Consider the following 15,678-nt stretch of genomic DNA (forward strand, 5'->3'; position numbering starts at 1 on the left):
TGGATCGGTGCAATAGCTTAAAATACGTCCTGGTGGTAGTCTGTGCATTTTCCAGATGGATCGAAGCATATCCACTAAAGGACAATACTGCCCTATCAACTGCCAAAATTCTTCTCAAAGAATATTTCCCTAGGTTTGGAATGCCACGGATTGTATGGTCAGATAACGGAAGTGAGTTTATAGGGAAAGTTATGCAGAGTGTGTGTGCCGGTTTGGGTATTAAACAAAAATTTCACAGTGCAAACCATCCCCAGTCCGCTGGTTTAGTTGAGGGTTACAATGGCACCCTCAAACTAAAACTTGCTAAAATACAGGAATCCACGGGTTTATCCTGGCCAGACGCACTACCCTTGGCTTTGTTATCGACGAGAGCGACTGTGCATTCTAGAGTAGGGCTTAGTCCATACGAAATTGTCTTCGGCCGTCCTGCTAATGTTTGGGGAGTGCCTAGGCCGAAAGAATTTTGTTCTTTGGAATATCCAATGTTGATTGATTACCTTTACGACTTGACTGCTAAATTGAGTCTTATTCACCAACAGGTTTTCGATGCATTGCCAAAGCCTCCGGAGAGTCCAGGTCATCAGCTGAAACCCGGCGACCACGTTGTGGTACGAAATTTTACGAGGACAAAGAACCTTCAGCCCAAGTTTGTCGGCCCCTTCCAGGTGCTGCTTGCAACAAGAACTGCCGTTCGTGTGGCTGGACGCAAGCACTGGATACATGCAACTCATGTCAAACGTGTACCTTTGCCACTTCCTTACGACAACTGGGTGAAGAAGGGAATTGGTGCCTCTGAATTCGAGCAAACACCCAAGTTTATCCCTTTCAGCGATGCCGAATTGATAACTGACTCTCCTCCTGATACTACTTCTTTGACTCCTGAACACTTGCCCTCTGCATCAGAAGAAACTTTGCCATCTGCGAACTTGAACATTGCAAACTCTATTGACAACACACTGTTTCCTGATCAAACGGTTCCTGCAAAACTAAGATACAACTTACGATCTCGTAATATGGACAAATAAAGCAGGAAACTGCCTATTGTGATATTTGAAATTTTGAACTTTTGCCTTCAGCCAGGAAGTTTGCTATTGTTTTATTGTTTTTAAAATTGCCTTGCCGTCTGGGTAGCCGTAGGGTCGTGGCTGTGTACCTAGTTGAATCTGCGGGGGTCAGACACAAGGTCGATCTTTCTGTTGGTTCTGGGAACTCCCAGGGCTGATAGAGGCATTTTCATCTACGTACACATCATCAGTGGTCGCGAGCGGATTGTAGAAGATGGAGCTTCCTGCGCTGCAACGAGAAAATGTGATTTATGTTCGCAGAAACAGACTTTACAGAATCCTTCATAGTAAATGTTTTCTGATGCAATGTGCTATTACATTTTTAATTATTTTGATAACGTTGGTGGGTGGAATCGTTTTTGGTATAAATTTAATCTTTGTGCCAGTCACTACAGTACCTCCCCTTGATCCTGCTTCCTCTACTGTTTCTTCCATACACTATTTTCACTCGTTTCCTGAACATGAGCAAGCCCGACGCTCAGAATTCATTAATAACACTTTTGTACAGCTCTTGCACCAACACCAACTAGTAGTTAACACTACAGACTGCTGGGTGTGTGGCTTGATACCCCACACTATGGATAAAGGCATTCCCTACCTGGTTTTGCCTTTTAGCTATAATGGATCATTTCAGGCCTTTCAAACCATCTTTGCTTATGCCCTTGAAACCTATCCTCCGCGTCCACCACGTTCCACTAGATATAACTCTGCCAACAAAGCTTTAGTCCAGGGAATTATTGACATGATCAAGGACGTCAATAATACTCCATCTTACCCTAGAGACGAATTACGAGTATATTTGAGTTGGAATTCTTCAGAGTATCGCCTTAGTTTGGGAGAAAGCAAACGGAAAAGCTCCACTCCAATCTGGGTCGTACCTCACCGAGGTCAGGTCTGTTTGCAAGGTAATGGGAGAAATCCGAGAGCTCAGCTAGGGAGGAGTGAGTGCGTAGAGACTTACGTGTTTCCGTCTAACTCTTCCCCTGCTTTTCTTACTGCTAGGGGTACCTACTTCATCTGTCAAGACAGAGCGTATACATGGTTGCCTGCTGACTTTTCAGGGTCATGTTATATTGCTCGACTGTTGCCTCCAACATACACTGCTTCTTCTGACTACCACAAAACCAGAGTAGCAAGAGGTGTTTTCAGGAAGGAAGACACCGCTGGTCAGGAAGCTGGAGACTTCTTCAAAGGCTTCCTTCCGTTCTGGGGGCCTATGGCCAATAGTAGAAACATACGTCAGCTAACACGGGTAGTTGAATCTACTATTACCGAAACTGCTGGTGCCCTTAGCAATTTGACAGCTGAGCTTCAGGCGGATAGACTCATGACGTTGCAGAACCGTATGGTTCTAGACGTAATACTTGCAGATCGAGGTGGGGTATGCAGAATGATCCAATCGAGCTGCTGTGTCTTTATTCCCAATAATGCTCCAACCGTCTATGAGGCGATCTCTAAGCTACACAAGATTTCCGACTCTATACACGTAGACAAGGGAAACTGGTCCTTCATGGAGTGGTTTTGGACTCTGATATCAGCGTGGGGATGGAAGGTTCTGATGGTCATTGGTGTCATCTTAGTATTCCTATTCTCATGCTGCCTGATTATCCAGTGTGGTCCTGCTCTGTGTAGTCTTTGTGCTGCAACCTGTTTTAGGAAACCACCTGCGTTTGGAGAAAAGGCGCGAGAAAGGATGATGATACAACAACATGTCACTGACCTGATGAGCATAGAATTAGACTCTGACATAGACTGAGTCATTGCCTATGTAAGGGCAAAAGGAGGGTCTGAGGTTCCGTGACGATTTGAACCCGTGTTTTCAATATTGTCGGAAATACATAATATTGGTATCAGCGAACCGCAAATGATCCATTTAGCATATCCTGGTGTTTTCGCTACGCTACGAGCAAGAGTACTCCTGTAACAAACACATTTCTGATCTACCCATGGCATCCATCTTAGATCATGGCAGCCATTTTGTGTTTCTTGCCCTCACATACGCAATAACCTTTGATCACTTCACTTCATTTCGATTAAGGACACGTAGCCTTAGCCGGTGATTCACCTCTTTAGTGACGCGTGCACCTTGGAACAGAACACGCTGTAGCTGCATGACTCGACAAAGGCTGCCTCCTCTGCCCGAGGCCAGTCCTGCTATACTGGTTCTTGTGGTCGTTGGCCTGATCACGATTAGGCGGCCGAAGCCGGTAGCCTTGCCCATTTACAACCCACAAACATCCCTTATCCTGCTTTTCTATCTTCTGCACCTGGCTCTGCTCCTTTCCTTCTGGGCCTTTATTAGGGGGAGGTAACGAAATTTACGATGAGGCGGTCCGGGTCTTGAATGAAAAGTTGACATGAGATTATGATGGAAAAGTGGGAACCCCTCGTTCGTAATGTTTTGACATCAGATAGTGTCGAAGATTCCTGTGCAATGCCAAATATTTATTGTTTAGGACACAAAGGTTTGAGAATGTACTAACATGTGAAGAATTTGCCTGAAGCCCAATTTTTAGTATATAAGGAGCAACCCTCTTTGTACAAATCGAACAGGCTCCTAGACACTGCCCATGCATAGTTTCTGTGACTTCTGTGTCCCTGCAGTAATAAACCTTTGGTCTTTGACGCCACCATCGAGAAGCCCGTGTTTCTGTTTATTTGTGCACCAAGACAGGTGGAACTCCGGGGTCTTCGGGTGTTGTTCCCTGACACCTCTGGACGGAACCAAAAAGTCCAGAACTCCAGGGGTAATAAGAGAAGTGTCAGAAACAGAAGAAACAGCAGGAGTAACCAGAACAGTAGGAGCAGCGGGAACAGGAGTATGGGGAAGTACAAGCGGAGGAGCAGTAGGGACGGAAGCAGGTAGAGGAGCAGGAACGGGTTGAAGAACGGGGACAGGTTGTGGAACAGGAGCAGGAGCAGGTGGAGGAACAGGAGCAGGGGGAACCACAGGAACTACAGTACCCTGTGCGTACGGAGGTGGTGACTTCAAGAGATAGGACAACAAGGGGTCCTCTACTACTTCCTCCTTCTTATCCGTACCCGTCGGTAAAACGGGGTAACACTTATCTATAGTCATACGCTGCAATCTATCGAAAACTTCCTTTTCCTTTTCCTCCTTATCTCGCTGGAACTGCTCTGCGTTTCTTACCGTTGTAACAATACCTTCTCTTTTATTACGCTTAAGCGGCTTGATTTCTCTCTGCTTGGCTTCTTTACGCCACAACCAAAAGGAATCAAACATGGCCGGCCTTGCTTTTCTTTGGAACAATTTAGCTTCTAGATTATCTAAAATTGGGGTCTCAAAACTACCATGAGGTGGCCAACTAAGGACACCGTCTTTTTTAGTATAACGAACCCAACACTCATTGAAGGTGATTGGACCCAAACCATGGAGGCTATACAACTCATGAGTTGGAGTTCCAACCGGAGGTATCGGACACGAGTCCTCCAGTCGGGAATCCGTACCACAACCCTTAAAGCAACTGAACAAAGTACTACAGCCAGGCATCGTGCACACTAACCGAGTTTCACAAACGTCAAGGGTTACGGGATTACACTATATCCCAGCAATGAGCAAAAACCCTCGGTTTTTGGCGACTGCAGACGTCAAATATCACAACAAAGAACAAAATACTAAGAACCACAAATACAATGGAACCATGCAACAACTAAGCACCCACAACAAAGGACTCTGGGAGCGACCCACAAATACTTAACTCAAAGATCGATGGCGTCACCAGGAAGGCCCGTCTATCGTCTCGCTGTAGCAAGGTCTACGCCAGGCGCCAAAACAGGTCTACAGTCAGGGCAGCAGTCCGTCGCAGCCGTCAGGAGTCGGGAATCTTCGCGGGAAAAGTCGTCGGGCCACTTGTTTCGACAACAGGATCGATGAAGCGGGGTGCACCTTCCCTCGGAGATTTCACACGAAGTTCCAAACGATCGTCGGGCTTTGGACCGGTACCACTGATGCAGCCCTATGTTGGGCGCCAACTGAAGGACTGGGTTAATTTAAGACCCAGCGGTGCCAGGGATAACACCTGAAACCTTCGTGGGTAACCTGTTCCGGTGTACAAATGACAGAGACACGGGACACTTCCTTGGGCGTCAAAGATTCGAGGTTTATTTACTGCAGGGAACACAGAAGTCACAGGAAGTACAACACGTGTAGGTTCGAGGAGACTGCTTCAACTTGTATCTGTGGATCGCTCCTTTAATACAGTTTTCTCTCATAGGTTAACATGGTACACAAAGGATTACAACTTGGTTCCCATCGTAAAGACCATAAGGGGTCGCTTTCATGTATTCAGGGCCCGGAACATAAGTACAGTAACATTTGGTAGTTCCCAACTGTAAAAGCACATCTTCTCACCATTAGTACATTCCAATCAGCAGTAAACAGATCGAGGATAAGGCGAAAAACAGGTGCAGAGGAAGACAGGAACGAAGAGGGTGTAAAAGGGGAGGTACCAGGAAACACGAGTTGCAGGAATCAAAAGGACGTGCCTAATGAGATGCAAAACTGAGACAATAGTCCGGCACGGCAAGATGAGCCTCGAGCGGGGCCAGCTGCCTTGCAGTGTCATCCCCCTCATCATAAAGACACTTTCAAAGGAAATGTGTCTTCCGCAGGAGTTTGGGAATCCCAGGGTCGCGAAGCGGACAGCGACTGTTCGCTGGCTACTTGAGGGCAAGAAACAAAATGGATGCCGTATCTAAGATGGAACCCGTGGGTTCAGATGAAGAAACCCACGAAACAAACGAACGGTTTAGGGTAGCACAGCGAAAATGCGTACACCCACTAAACTCGTCATTTGCGGTTCATAGATACCAGACTCGGCCATATTCGTGCGAGTCGAAAACACCACTTACGATCGTCACGGAACCTCACTATAAAACCCAATTTCATTTATTGAATTCTTTAAAAAAAAAAATTATGAAGGTATTAATATTGCTCAAATCTAGGTAGAAATTTCATCTACGTCTTTCTTATCGATATGTATTTTTTTCATTTTGCAATAACAGTATTCATTCTATAATCTTGAAAATACTTCTGTTTTTATAAGGTTTAAGATGATCTGTTCAACAGTAAGATGAATCAGACTTTTATATTTTAATTGTATCGGAATAAGACCTAATGAAAATGATTTGTTATATAACAATGAGAAAAGCAAGGCGCTGCTGAGATTTGAAATCAGGATCTCCTTTTTACTAAACAGGTGCTTTAACCAGCTAAGCCACAGCACCCACTTGATTCTTTATGGTGTTCAAGAGAATATTGCTTTTTCACTTTCATATTCTTTTCTAAGTTCACACACTTCTCTACTCAAACACTTAAGATGAATGAAGACTCTTCACTCATTCAAAAACACCTCTCTAATTTGAAGTTTACCCTATTTATATCATTTTAAAATATACCTTGCTGAAGAATGGATTAGTTGAATTCAACAATAGAGTGATCATTCACCTCTATCTTGTTCTTTGTCATTTTCTTTTCCCTATTTCAGTCAATGCATTCCTACAAAAATCTTCACAATACCAAGCATTTTATTTAATTTTTAAGATAACTTATTCTAAAGTTCATAGAACCAGATGTTTATTCTTAAATTGTATTCAACACTTGTTTGATGAAAATTATTCGGAAAGCAAGGAGAAAACAGTTGGGTGCTGCTGATATTTGAACTCATGATTTCCTGTTTACGAGACAGGTGCTTTAACCACTAAGCCACAGCACCAACGTTAATAGTACAAAATGCATAAATAATTCATTGTTGATGATGAAAATGTGTTTTCTGCTATAAATTCTTCTTTATATGTATTGTAATCTTAAACACGAAAAGATACTCAATCACTACGCAAGTATTAATATGTTTTAATAAACAGGTACTCTCATAAAACCCAATTTCATTTCTTGAATTCTTTACAACTTTTTTTTCATGAAGGTAATAATATTGCTCAAATCTAGGTAGAAATTTCATCTACGTCTTTCTTATCGATATGTATTTTTTTCATTTTGCAATAACAGTATTCATTCTATAATCTTGAAAATACTTCTGTTTTTATAAGGTTTAAGATGATCTGTTCAACAGTAAGATGAATCAGACTTTTATATTTTAATTGTATCGGAATAAGACCTAATGAAAATGATTTGTTATATAACAATGAGAAATGCAAGGCGCCGCTGAGAGTTGAACTCAGGATCTCCTTTTTACTAAACAGGCGCTTTAACCAGCTAAGCCACAGCACCCAATTGATTCTTAATTTTGAAACACTTTTCTTTATGGTGTTCAAGAGAATATTGCTTTTTCACTTTCATATTCTTTTCTAAGTTCACACACTTCTCTACTCATGAACTTAAGATGAATGAAGACTCTTCATTTATTCAAAAACACCTCTCTAATTTGAAGTTTACCCTATTCATATCATTTTAAAATATACCTTGCTGAAGAATGGATTAGTTGAATTCAACAATAGAGTGATCATTCACCGCTATCTTGTTCTTTGTCATTTTCTTTTCCCTATTTCAATCAATGCATTCCTACAAAAATCTTCACAATACCAAGTATTTTATTTAATTTTTAAGATAAATTATTCTAAAGTTCATAGAACCAGATGTTTATACTTGAATTGTATTCATCACTTGTTTGATGAAAATTATTCGGAAAGCATGAAGAAAACAGTTAAATGCTGCTGAGATTTGAACTCGGGATTTCCTGTTTACGAGATAGGAGCTTTAACCACTAAGCCACAGCACCAACGGTAACAGTAAAAAATGCATAAATAATTTATTGTTGATGATGAAAATGTGTTTTCTGCTATAAATTCTTCTTTATATGTATTGTAATCTTAAACACGAAAAGATACTCAATCACTACGCAAGGATTCATATGTTTTAATAAACAGGTACTCTTATAAAACCCAATTTCATTTCTTGAATTCTTTACAATTTTTTTTTCATGAAGGTAATAATATTGCTCCAATCTAGGTAGACATTTCATCTACGTCTTTCTCATAGATATGTATTTTTTTCATTTCGCAATAACAGTATTCATTCTATAATCTTGAAAATACTTGGGTTTTTATAAGGTTAAAGATGATCTGTTCAACAGTAAGATTAATCAGACTTTTATATTTTAATTGTATCGGAATCAGACCTAATGAAAATGATTTGTTATATAACAATGAGAAAAGCAAGGCACTGCTGAGAGTTGAACTCAGGATCTCCTGTTTACTAGACAGGCGCTTTAACCAGCTAAGCCACAGCACCCACTTGATTCTTAAAATTGAAACACTTTTCTTTATGGTGTTCCAGAGAATATTGCTTTTTCACTTTCATATTCTTTTCTAAGTTCACACACTTCTCTACTCAAACACTTAAGATGAATGAAGACTCTTCACTTATTCAAAAACACCTCTCTAATTTGAAGTTTACCCTATTCATATCATTTTAAAATATACCTTGCTGAAGAATGGATTAGTTGAATTCAACAATAGAGTGAACATTCACCTCTATCTTGTTCTTTGTCATTTTCTTATCCCTATTTCAGTCAATGCATTCCTACAAAATCCTCACAATACCAAGCATTTTATTTAATTTTTAAGATAACTTATTCTAAAGTTCATAGAACCAGATGTTTATACTTAAATTGTATTCAACACTTGTTTGATGAAAATTATTAGGAAAGCATGGAGAAAACAGTTAAATGCTGCTGAGAATTGAACTCAGGATTTCCTCTTTACGAGACAGGAGCTTTAACCACTAAGCCACAGCACCAACAGTAATAGTAAAAAATGCATAAATAATTTATTGTTGATGATGAAAATGTGTTTTCTGCTATAAATTCTTCTTTATATGTATTGTAATCTTAAACACGAAAAGATACTCAATCACTACGCAAGGATTCATATGTTTTAATAAACAGGTACTCTTATAAAACCCAATTTCATTTCTTGAATTCTTTACAATTTTTTTTTCATGAAGGTAATAATATTGCTCCAATCTAGGTAGACATTTCATCTACGTCTTTCTCATAGATATGTATTTTTTTCATTTCGCAATAACAGTATTCATTCTATAATCTTGAAAATACTTGGGTTTTTATAAGGTTAAAGATGATCTGTTCAACAGTAAGATTAATCAGACTTTTATATTTTAATTGTATCGGAATCAGACCTAATGAAAATGATTTGTTATATAACAATGAGAAAAGCAAGGCACTGCTGAGAGTTGAACTCAGGATCTCCTGTTTACTAGACAGGCGCTTTAACCAGCTAAGCCACAGCACCCACTTGATTCTTAAAATTGAAACACTTTTCTTTATGGTGTTCCAGAGAATATTGCTTTTTCACTTTCATATTCTTTTCTAAGTTCACACACTTCTCTACTCAAACACTTAAGATGAATGAAGACTCTTCACTTATTCAAAAACACCTCTCTAATTTGAAGTTTACCCTATTCATATCATTTTAAAATATACCTTGCTGAAGAATGGATTAGTTGAATTCAACAATAGAGTGAACATTCACCTCTATCTTGTTCTTTGTCATTTTCTTATCCCTATTTCAGTCAATGCATTCCTACAAAATCCTCACAATACCAAGCATTTTATTTAATTTTTAAGATAACTTATTCTAAAGTTCATAGAACCAGATGTTTATACTTAAATTGTATTCAACACTTGTTTGATGAAAATTATTAGGAAAGCATGGAGAAAACAGTTAAATGCTGCTGAGAATTGAACTCAGGATTTCCTCTTTACGAGACAGGAGCTTTAACCACTAAGCCACAGCACCAACAGTAATAGTAAAAAATGCATAAATAATTTATTGTTGATGATGAAAATGTGTTTTCTGCTATAAATTCTTCTTTATATGTATTGTAATCTTAAACACGAAAAGATACTCAATCACTACGCAAGGATTCATATGTTTTAATAAACAGGTACTCTTATAAAACCCAATTTCATTTCTTGAATTTTTTACAATTTTTTTTCATGAAGGTAATAATATTGCTCCAATCTAGGTAGACATTTCATCTACGTCTTTCTCATAGATATGTATTTTTTTCATTTTGCAATAACAGTATTCATTCTATAATCTTGAAAATACTTGGGTTTTCATAAGGTTAAAGATGTTCTGTTCAACAGTAAGATGAATCAGACTTTTATATTTTAATTGTATCGGAATCAGACCTAATGAAAATGATTTGTTATATAACAATGAGAAAAGCAAGGCACTGCTGAGAGTTGAACTCAGGATCTCCTGTTTACTAGACAGGCGTTTTAACCAGCTAAGCCACAGCACCCACTTGATTCTTAAAATTAAAACACTTTTCTTTATGATGTTCCAGAGAATATTGCTTTTTCACTTTCATATTCTTTTCTAAGTTCACACACTTCTCTACTCAAACACTTAAGATGAATGAAGACTCTTCACTTATTCAAAAACACCTCTCTAATTTGAAGTTTACCCTATTCATATCATTTTAAAATATACCTTGCTGAAGAATGGATTAGTTGAATTCAACAATAGAGTGAACATTCACCTCTATCTTGTTCTTTGTCATTTTCTTATCCCTATTTCAGTCAATGCATTCCTACAAAAATCCTCACAATACCAAGCATTTTATTTAATTTTTAAGATAACTTATTCTAAAGTTCATAGAACCAGATGTTTATACTTAAATTGTATTCAACACTTGTTTGATGAAAATTATTAGGAAAGCATGGAGAAAACAGTTAAATGCTGCTGAGAATTGAACTCAGGATTTCCTCTTTACGAGACAGGAGCTTTAACCACTAAGCCACAGCACCAACAGTAATAGTAAAAAATGCATAAAGAATTTATTGTTGATGATGAAAATGTGTTTTCTGCTATAAATTCTTCTTTATATGTATTGTAATCTTAAACACGAAAAGATACTCAATCACTACGCAAGGATTAATATGTTTTAATAAACAGGTACTCTTATAAAACCCAATTTCATTTCTTGAATTTTTTACAATTTTTTTTCATGAAGGTAATAATATTGCTCCAATCTAGGTAGACATTTCATCTACGTCTTTCTCATAGATATGTATTTTTCTCATTTTGCAATAACAGTATTCATTCTATAATCTTGAAAATACTTGGGTTTTTATAAGGATAAAGATGATCTGTTCAACAGTAAGATGAATCAGACTTTTATATTTTAATTGTATCGGAATAAGACCTAATGAAAATGATTTGTTATATAACAATGAGAAAAGCAAGGCACTGCTGAGAGTTGAACTCAGGATCTCCTGTTTACTAGACAGGCGCTTTAACCAGCTAAGCCACAGCACCCACTTGATTCTTAAGTTTTAAATACTTTTCTTTATGGTGTTCAAGAAAATATTGCTTTTTCACTTTCATATTCTTTTCTAAGTTCACACACTTCTCTACTCATAAACTTAAGATGAATGAAGACTCTTCACTTATTCAAAAACGCCTCTCTAATTTGAAGTTTACCCTATTCATATCATTTTAAAATATACCTTGCTGAAGAATGGATTAGTTGAATTCAACAATAGAGTGATCATTCACCTCTATCTTGTTCTTTGTCATTTTCTTTTCCCTATTTCAATCAATGCATTCCTACAAAAAACTTCACAATACCAAGTATTTAATTTAATTTTTAAGATAACTTATTCTAAAGTTCATAGAACCAGATGTTTATACTTAAATTGTATTCAACACTTGTTTGATGAAAAATATTTGGAAAGCATGGAGAAAACAGTTAAATGCTGCTGAGGTTTGAACTCAGGATTTCCTGTTTACGAGACAGGAGCTTCAACCACTAAGCCACAGCACCAACGGTAATAGTAAAAAATGCATAAATAATTTATTGTTGATGATGAAAATGTGTTTTCTGCTATAAATATTTCTTTATATGTATTGTAATCTTAAACACGAAAATATACTCAATCACTACGCAAGGATTAATATGTTTTAATAAACAGGTACTCTTATAAAACCCAATTTCATTTCTTGAATTCTTTACAACTTTTTTTTCATGAAGGTAATAATATTGCTCCGATCTAGGTAGACATTTCATCTACTTCTTTCTCATAGATAAGTATTTTTTTTCATTTTGCAATAACAGTATTTATTCTATAATCTTGAAAATACTTGGGTTTTTATAAGGTTAAAGATGATCTGTTCAACAGTAAGATGAATCAGACTTTTATATTTTAATTGTATCGGAATAAGACCTAATGAAAATGATTTGTTATATAACAATGAGAAAAGCAAGGCACTGCTGAGAGTTGAACTCAGGATCTCCTGTTTACTAGACAGGTGCTTTAACCAGCTAAGCCACAGCACCCACTTGATTCTTAAGTTTGAAACACTTTTCTTTATGGTGTTCAAGAGAATATTGCTTTTTCACTTTCATATTCTTTTCTAAGTTCACACACTTCTCTACTCAAACATTTAAGATGAATGAAGACTCTTCACTTATTCAAAAACACCTCTCTAATTTGAAGTTTACCCTATTCATATCATTTTAAAATATACCTTGCTGAAGAATGGATTAGTTGAATTCAACAGGAGCTTTAACCACTAAGCCACAGCACCAACAGTAATAGTAAAAAATGCATAAAGAATTTATTGTTGATGATGAAAATGTGTTTCCTGCTATAAATTCTTCTTTATATGTATTGTAATCTTAAACACGAAAAGATACTCAATCACTATGCAAGGATTCATATATTTTAATAAACAGGTACTCTTATAAAACCCAATTTCATTTCTTGAATTCTTTACAATTTTTTTTCATGAAGGTAATAATATTGCTCCAATCTTGGTAGACATTTCATCTACGTCTTTCTCATAGATATGTACTTTTTTCATTTTGCAATAATAGTATTCATTCTATAATCTTGAAAATACCTGCTGGATACAGATTGTACTGTACATATTGATGCAAAACCAACGTATTGCTGTTAAATGGAATGATAAGTGCCGGGGGGGGGAGGGTACAGGGAGGGAATGGGGGAGTTGGGACGTTCTTGACAGCAGAAAACGGAAAATGTAAATGATTGAAATGTATACTGAAATATATGTCACGATGCGGAGAACTACTGTGTACATGTCTATGTTATATGCAGTGACCTAACTTGCAAATAAAGAAATTTTCAAAAAAAAAACATTGGCAGGGCGGCCGAACACAATCTCGTAGGGGCTAAGCCCTACTCGGGAGTGTACAGTCGCCCTTGTTGACAATAGAGCTAAGGGTAAAGCGTCAGGCCACGAGAGACCAGTCGTAGCCTGAATCTTCGCTAACTTTAATTTAAGGGTGCCATTATAACCTTCAACCAAACCTGCTGACTGGGGATGATTGGCGCTGTGGAATTTCTGTGTAATTCCAAGGCCCTTATCAGACCATACAATCCGTGGCATTCCATACCGAGGAAAGTATTCCTTCAGTAGGATTTTTGCAGTGGACAAAGCAGTGTTATCTTCGAGAGGGTAGGCTTCGATCCATCGGGAGAATGCGCAAACCACAACTAAAACGTACTTCAGGTTATTGCATCGCTCCATATGGATGAAGTCTAGCTGAATCACCTCAAAGGGACATGAAGGGGGAGCAAAATGGCCAGGAGGTTTAGGGGTTCCCTTACCAGGATTGTACATCATACATATCATACAATTCTTAACCAATCTCTCAGCACACTTAGAAATACCATCATTCTTCCATACAGGGGACAACAACTTGCAGATACCTTTCACACTAATATGTGCCAAGCCGTGTGCCATCGTCACAACAGCTAGCACATATGCATCCGGCAACATCCATCTCTTATTCTCCGACAAATCAATCCAACAGCCATTCGCATCCAACTTTCCCGTACTCTCTTTCCACTTCGTCTTTTCAGATTCAGTGGCCTCGTTCTGAATCGCTTTCACACTCTCGATAGTGTCCTCACACATACCAGTCTCTGTAGGCCACCTAACCGAACTCGTCACATACATTCTAGTACTAAGATTCCGGGCAGTCTCCTTAGCAATCTCATCCGCAAACGCATTACCACGACCAACATCATCCGTCACCTTACGGTGCGCACTACATTTAATAATCGCCACCTGCTTGGGCAATGTAAGCGCGTCCAAAAGATCATTCACGAGCTGTCCGTGCTGAATCTTCGTACCATGCGATGTCATGAACCCTCTCTCTCTCCACAAACGTCCAAAGCTATGGGCCACGCCAAATGCGTATTGGCTGTTGGCTGTCCGTAAACACATTCACCCGTTTCCCTTTCGACAACACACATGCTCTAGTCAAAGCAATCAGCTCTGCCGCCTGAGCAGAATTCTGATTCTGTCTCGCACTTTCCACAACAGTACTCAATGTCACCACAGCATACACAGTCGTTACATCGCCATTCGGCAACTTAAAACACGACCCATCCACATACAAGGTCCCATCGGGATCTTCCAATGGAGTATTTTTCAGGTCTGCACGACCTTTTGTTTCCTCCTCGGTTCGTAAGTAGCAGTCATGAGGTGCTACTTCGTCTGATTCCATACTGATTGGCAACAAAGTCGCCGGGTTCAGGACGTTGCAGCGTTTTATTTGAATGTGACTTGCCAAAAGCGTCAACTCATAACCAGACAATCTTGCACTTGTCAGGTGTTGAGTTTTCGTACGATTCAAGAGAGTGTCAACTGCATGCGGAACCATCACCGTAAGCATATTATCCATGACCAATCCTGCAGATTGTCGGATGGACACCGCAGCTGCCGCTGTTGCTCTCAGACAACTCGGCAATGCTCTAGCTACCGGGTCCAAGGTCGAGGAAAAATATGCACATGGACGTTGCTTACCGCCGAATTGTTGCATCAAAACACTCAACGCACAACCTTCCCTCTCATGAACGTATAGTGTAAACGGCTTACTGTAGTCAGGGGTACCTAACACAGGAGCCGAACACAACGCATCACGCAATTCAGAAAAACTTTTCTGACATTCTTCCGTCCATGGTAAAGGAGTTGGAACATCCTTACACGTAAGAGCCACCAATGGTTTTGCTAGCAATGAAAAATTTGGAATCCATTGCCTGCAGTATGACGTGATACCTAAAAAGGCACGTACATCTCTCTGAGTTGTTGGCACAGTCATTCGAGCAATCGCTGCAATTCTCTCTGGGGTCAACCTTCTTCCCTCCTTTGACAATAAGTGACCTAGATAGGTTACTTCTTGACAACAATATTGCAGTTTAGAAGGTGACACCTTATGATGTAAGTCACAGAGATGTTGCAACAATGACACCGTAGCAATTTTGCAAATGTCCTGAGTATCTGCAGCCACCAATAAGTCATCGACATATTGGATCAAGGCCGCACCGGCCGGCAACACAAACGCATCTAGCATATCAGCCAGGAATTGGAATTCAAGCAATAAACTTGCTTTTCTAGAGTCACTAGCCAACACCATCCCATCTGCTCAAGATGAGATCAATTCCTCGGTCTCCTCGCTTACCAATTGGCTCAACACGGCCAGGGATTCTCATGCCCCTCTTAAAAAAATCAAACGGGCAAGACGAGCTGACGCTAATCGGTGGTTCTCCACTGACCTTAAAGCAAGGAAACTGGC

At 39.0% G+C, this 15,678-nt stretch overlaps 4 non-coding genes across 4 annotated transcripts; all 4 read right to left on the minus strand.

The window, feature by feature from the left end:
• Window positions 1-8,257: 8,257 nt before the first annotated feature.
• Window positions 8,258-8,331, minus strand: TRNAT-AGU (transfer RNA threonine (anticodon AGU)). Its single transcript has one exon. It is a non-coding gene; the product is annotated as a tRNA-Thr (tRNA).
• A 945-nt stretch (window positions 8,332-9,276) lies between these two features.
• TRNAT-AGU (transfer RNA threonine (anticodon AGU)) lies at window positions 9,277-9,350 on the minus strand. The gene has a single exon. It is a non-coding gene; the product is annotated as a tRNA-Thr (tRNA).
• Window positions 9,351-11,313: 1,963 nt separating this feature from the next.
• On the minus strand, window positions 11,314-11,387 carry TRNAT-AGU (transfer RNA threonine (anticodon AGU)). The gene has a single exon. It is a non-coding gene; the product is annotated as a tRNA-Thr (tRNA).
• Window positions 11,388-12,334: 947 nt separating this feature from the next.
• TRNAT-AGU (transfer RNA threonine (anticodon AGU)) lies at window positions 12,335-12,408 on the minus strand. The gene has a single exon. It is a non-coding gene; the product is annotated as a tRNA-Thr (tRNA).
• Window positions 12,409-15,678: the final 3,270 nt, after the last annotated feature.

Source organism: Lissotriton vulgaris, chromosome 12, assembly GCF_964263255.1.
Source record: "Lissotriton vulgaris chromosome 12, aLisVul1.2, whole genome shotgun sequence".
Lineage (NCBI taxonomy): Eukaryota > Metazoa > Chordata > Amphibia > Caudata > Salamandridae > Lissotriton > Lissotriton vulgaris.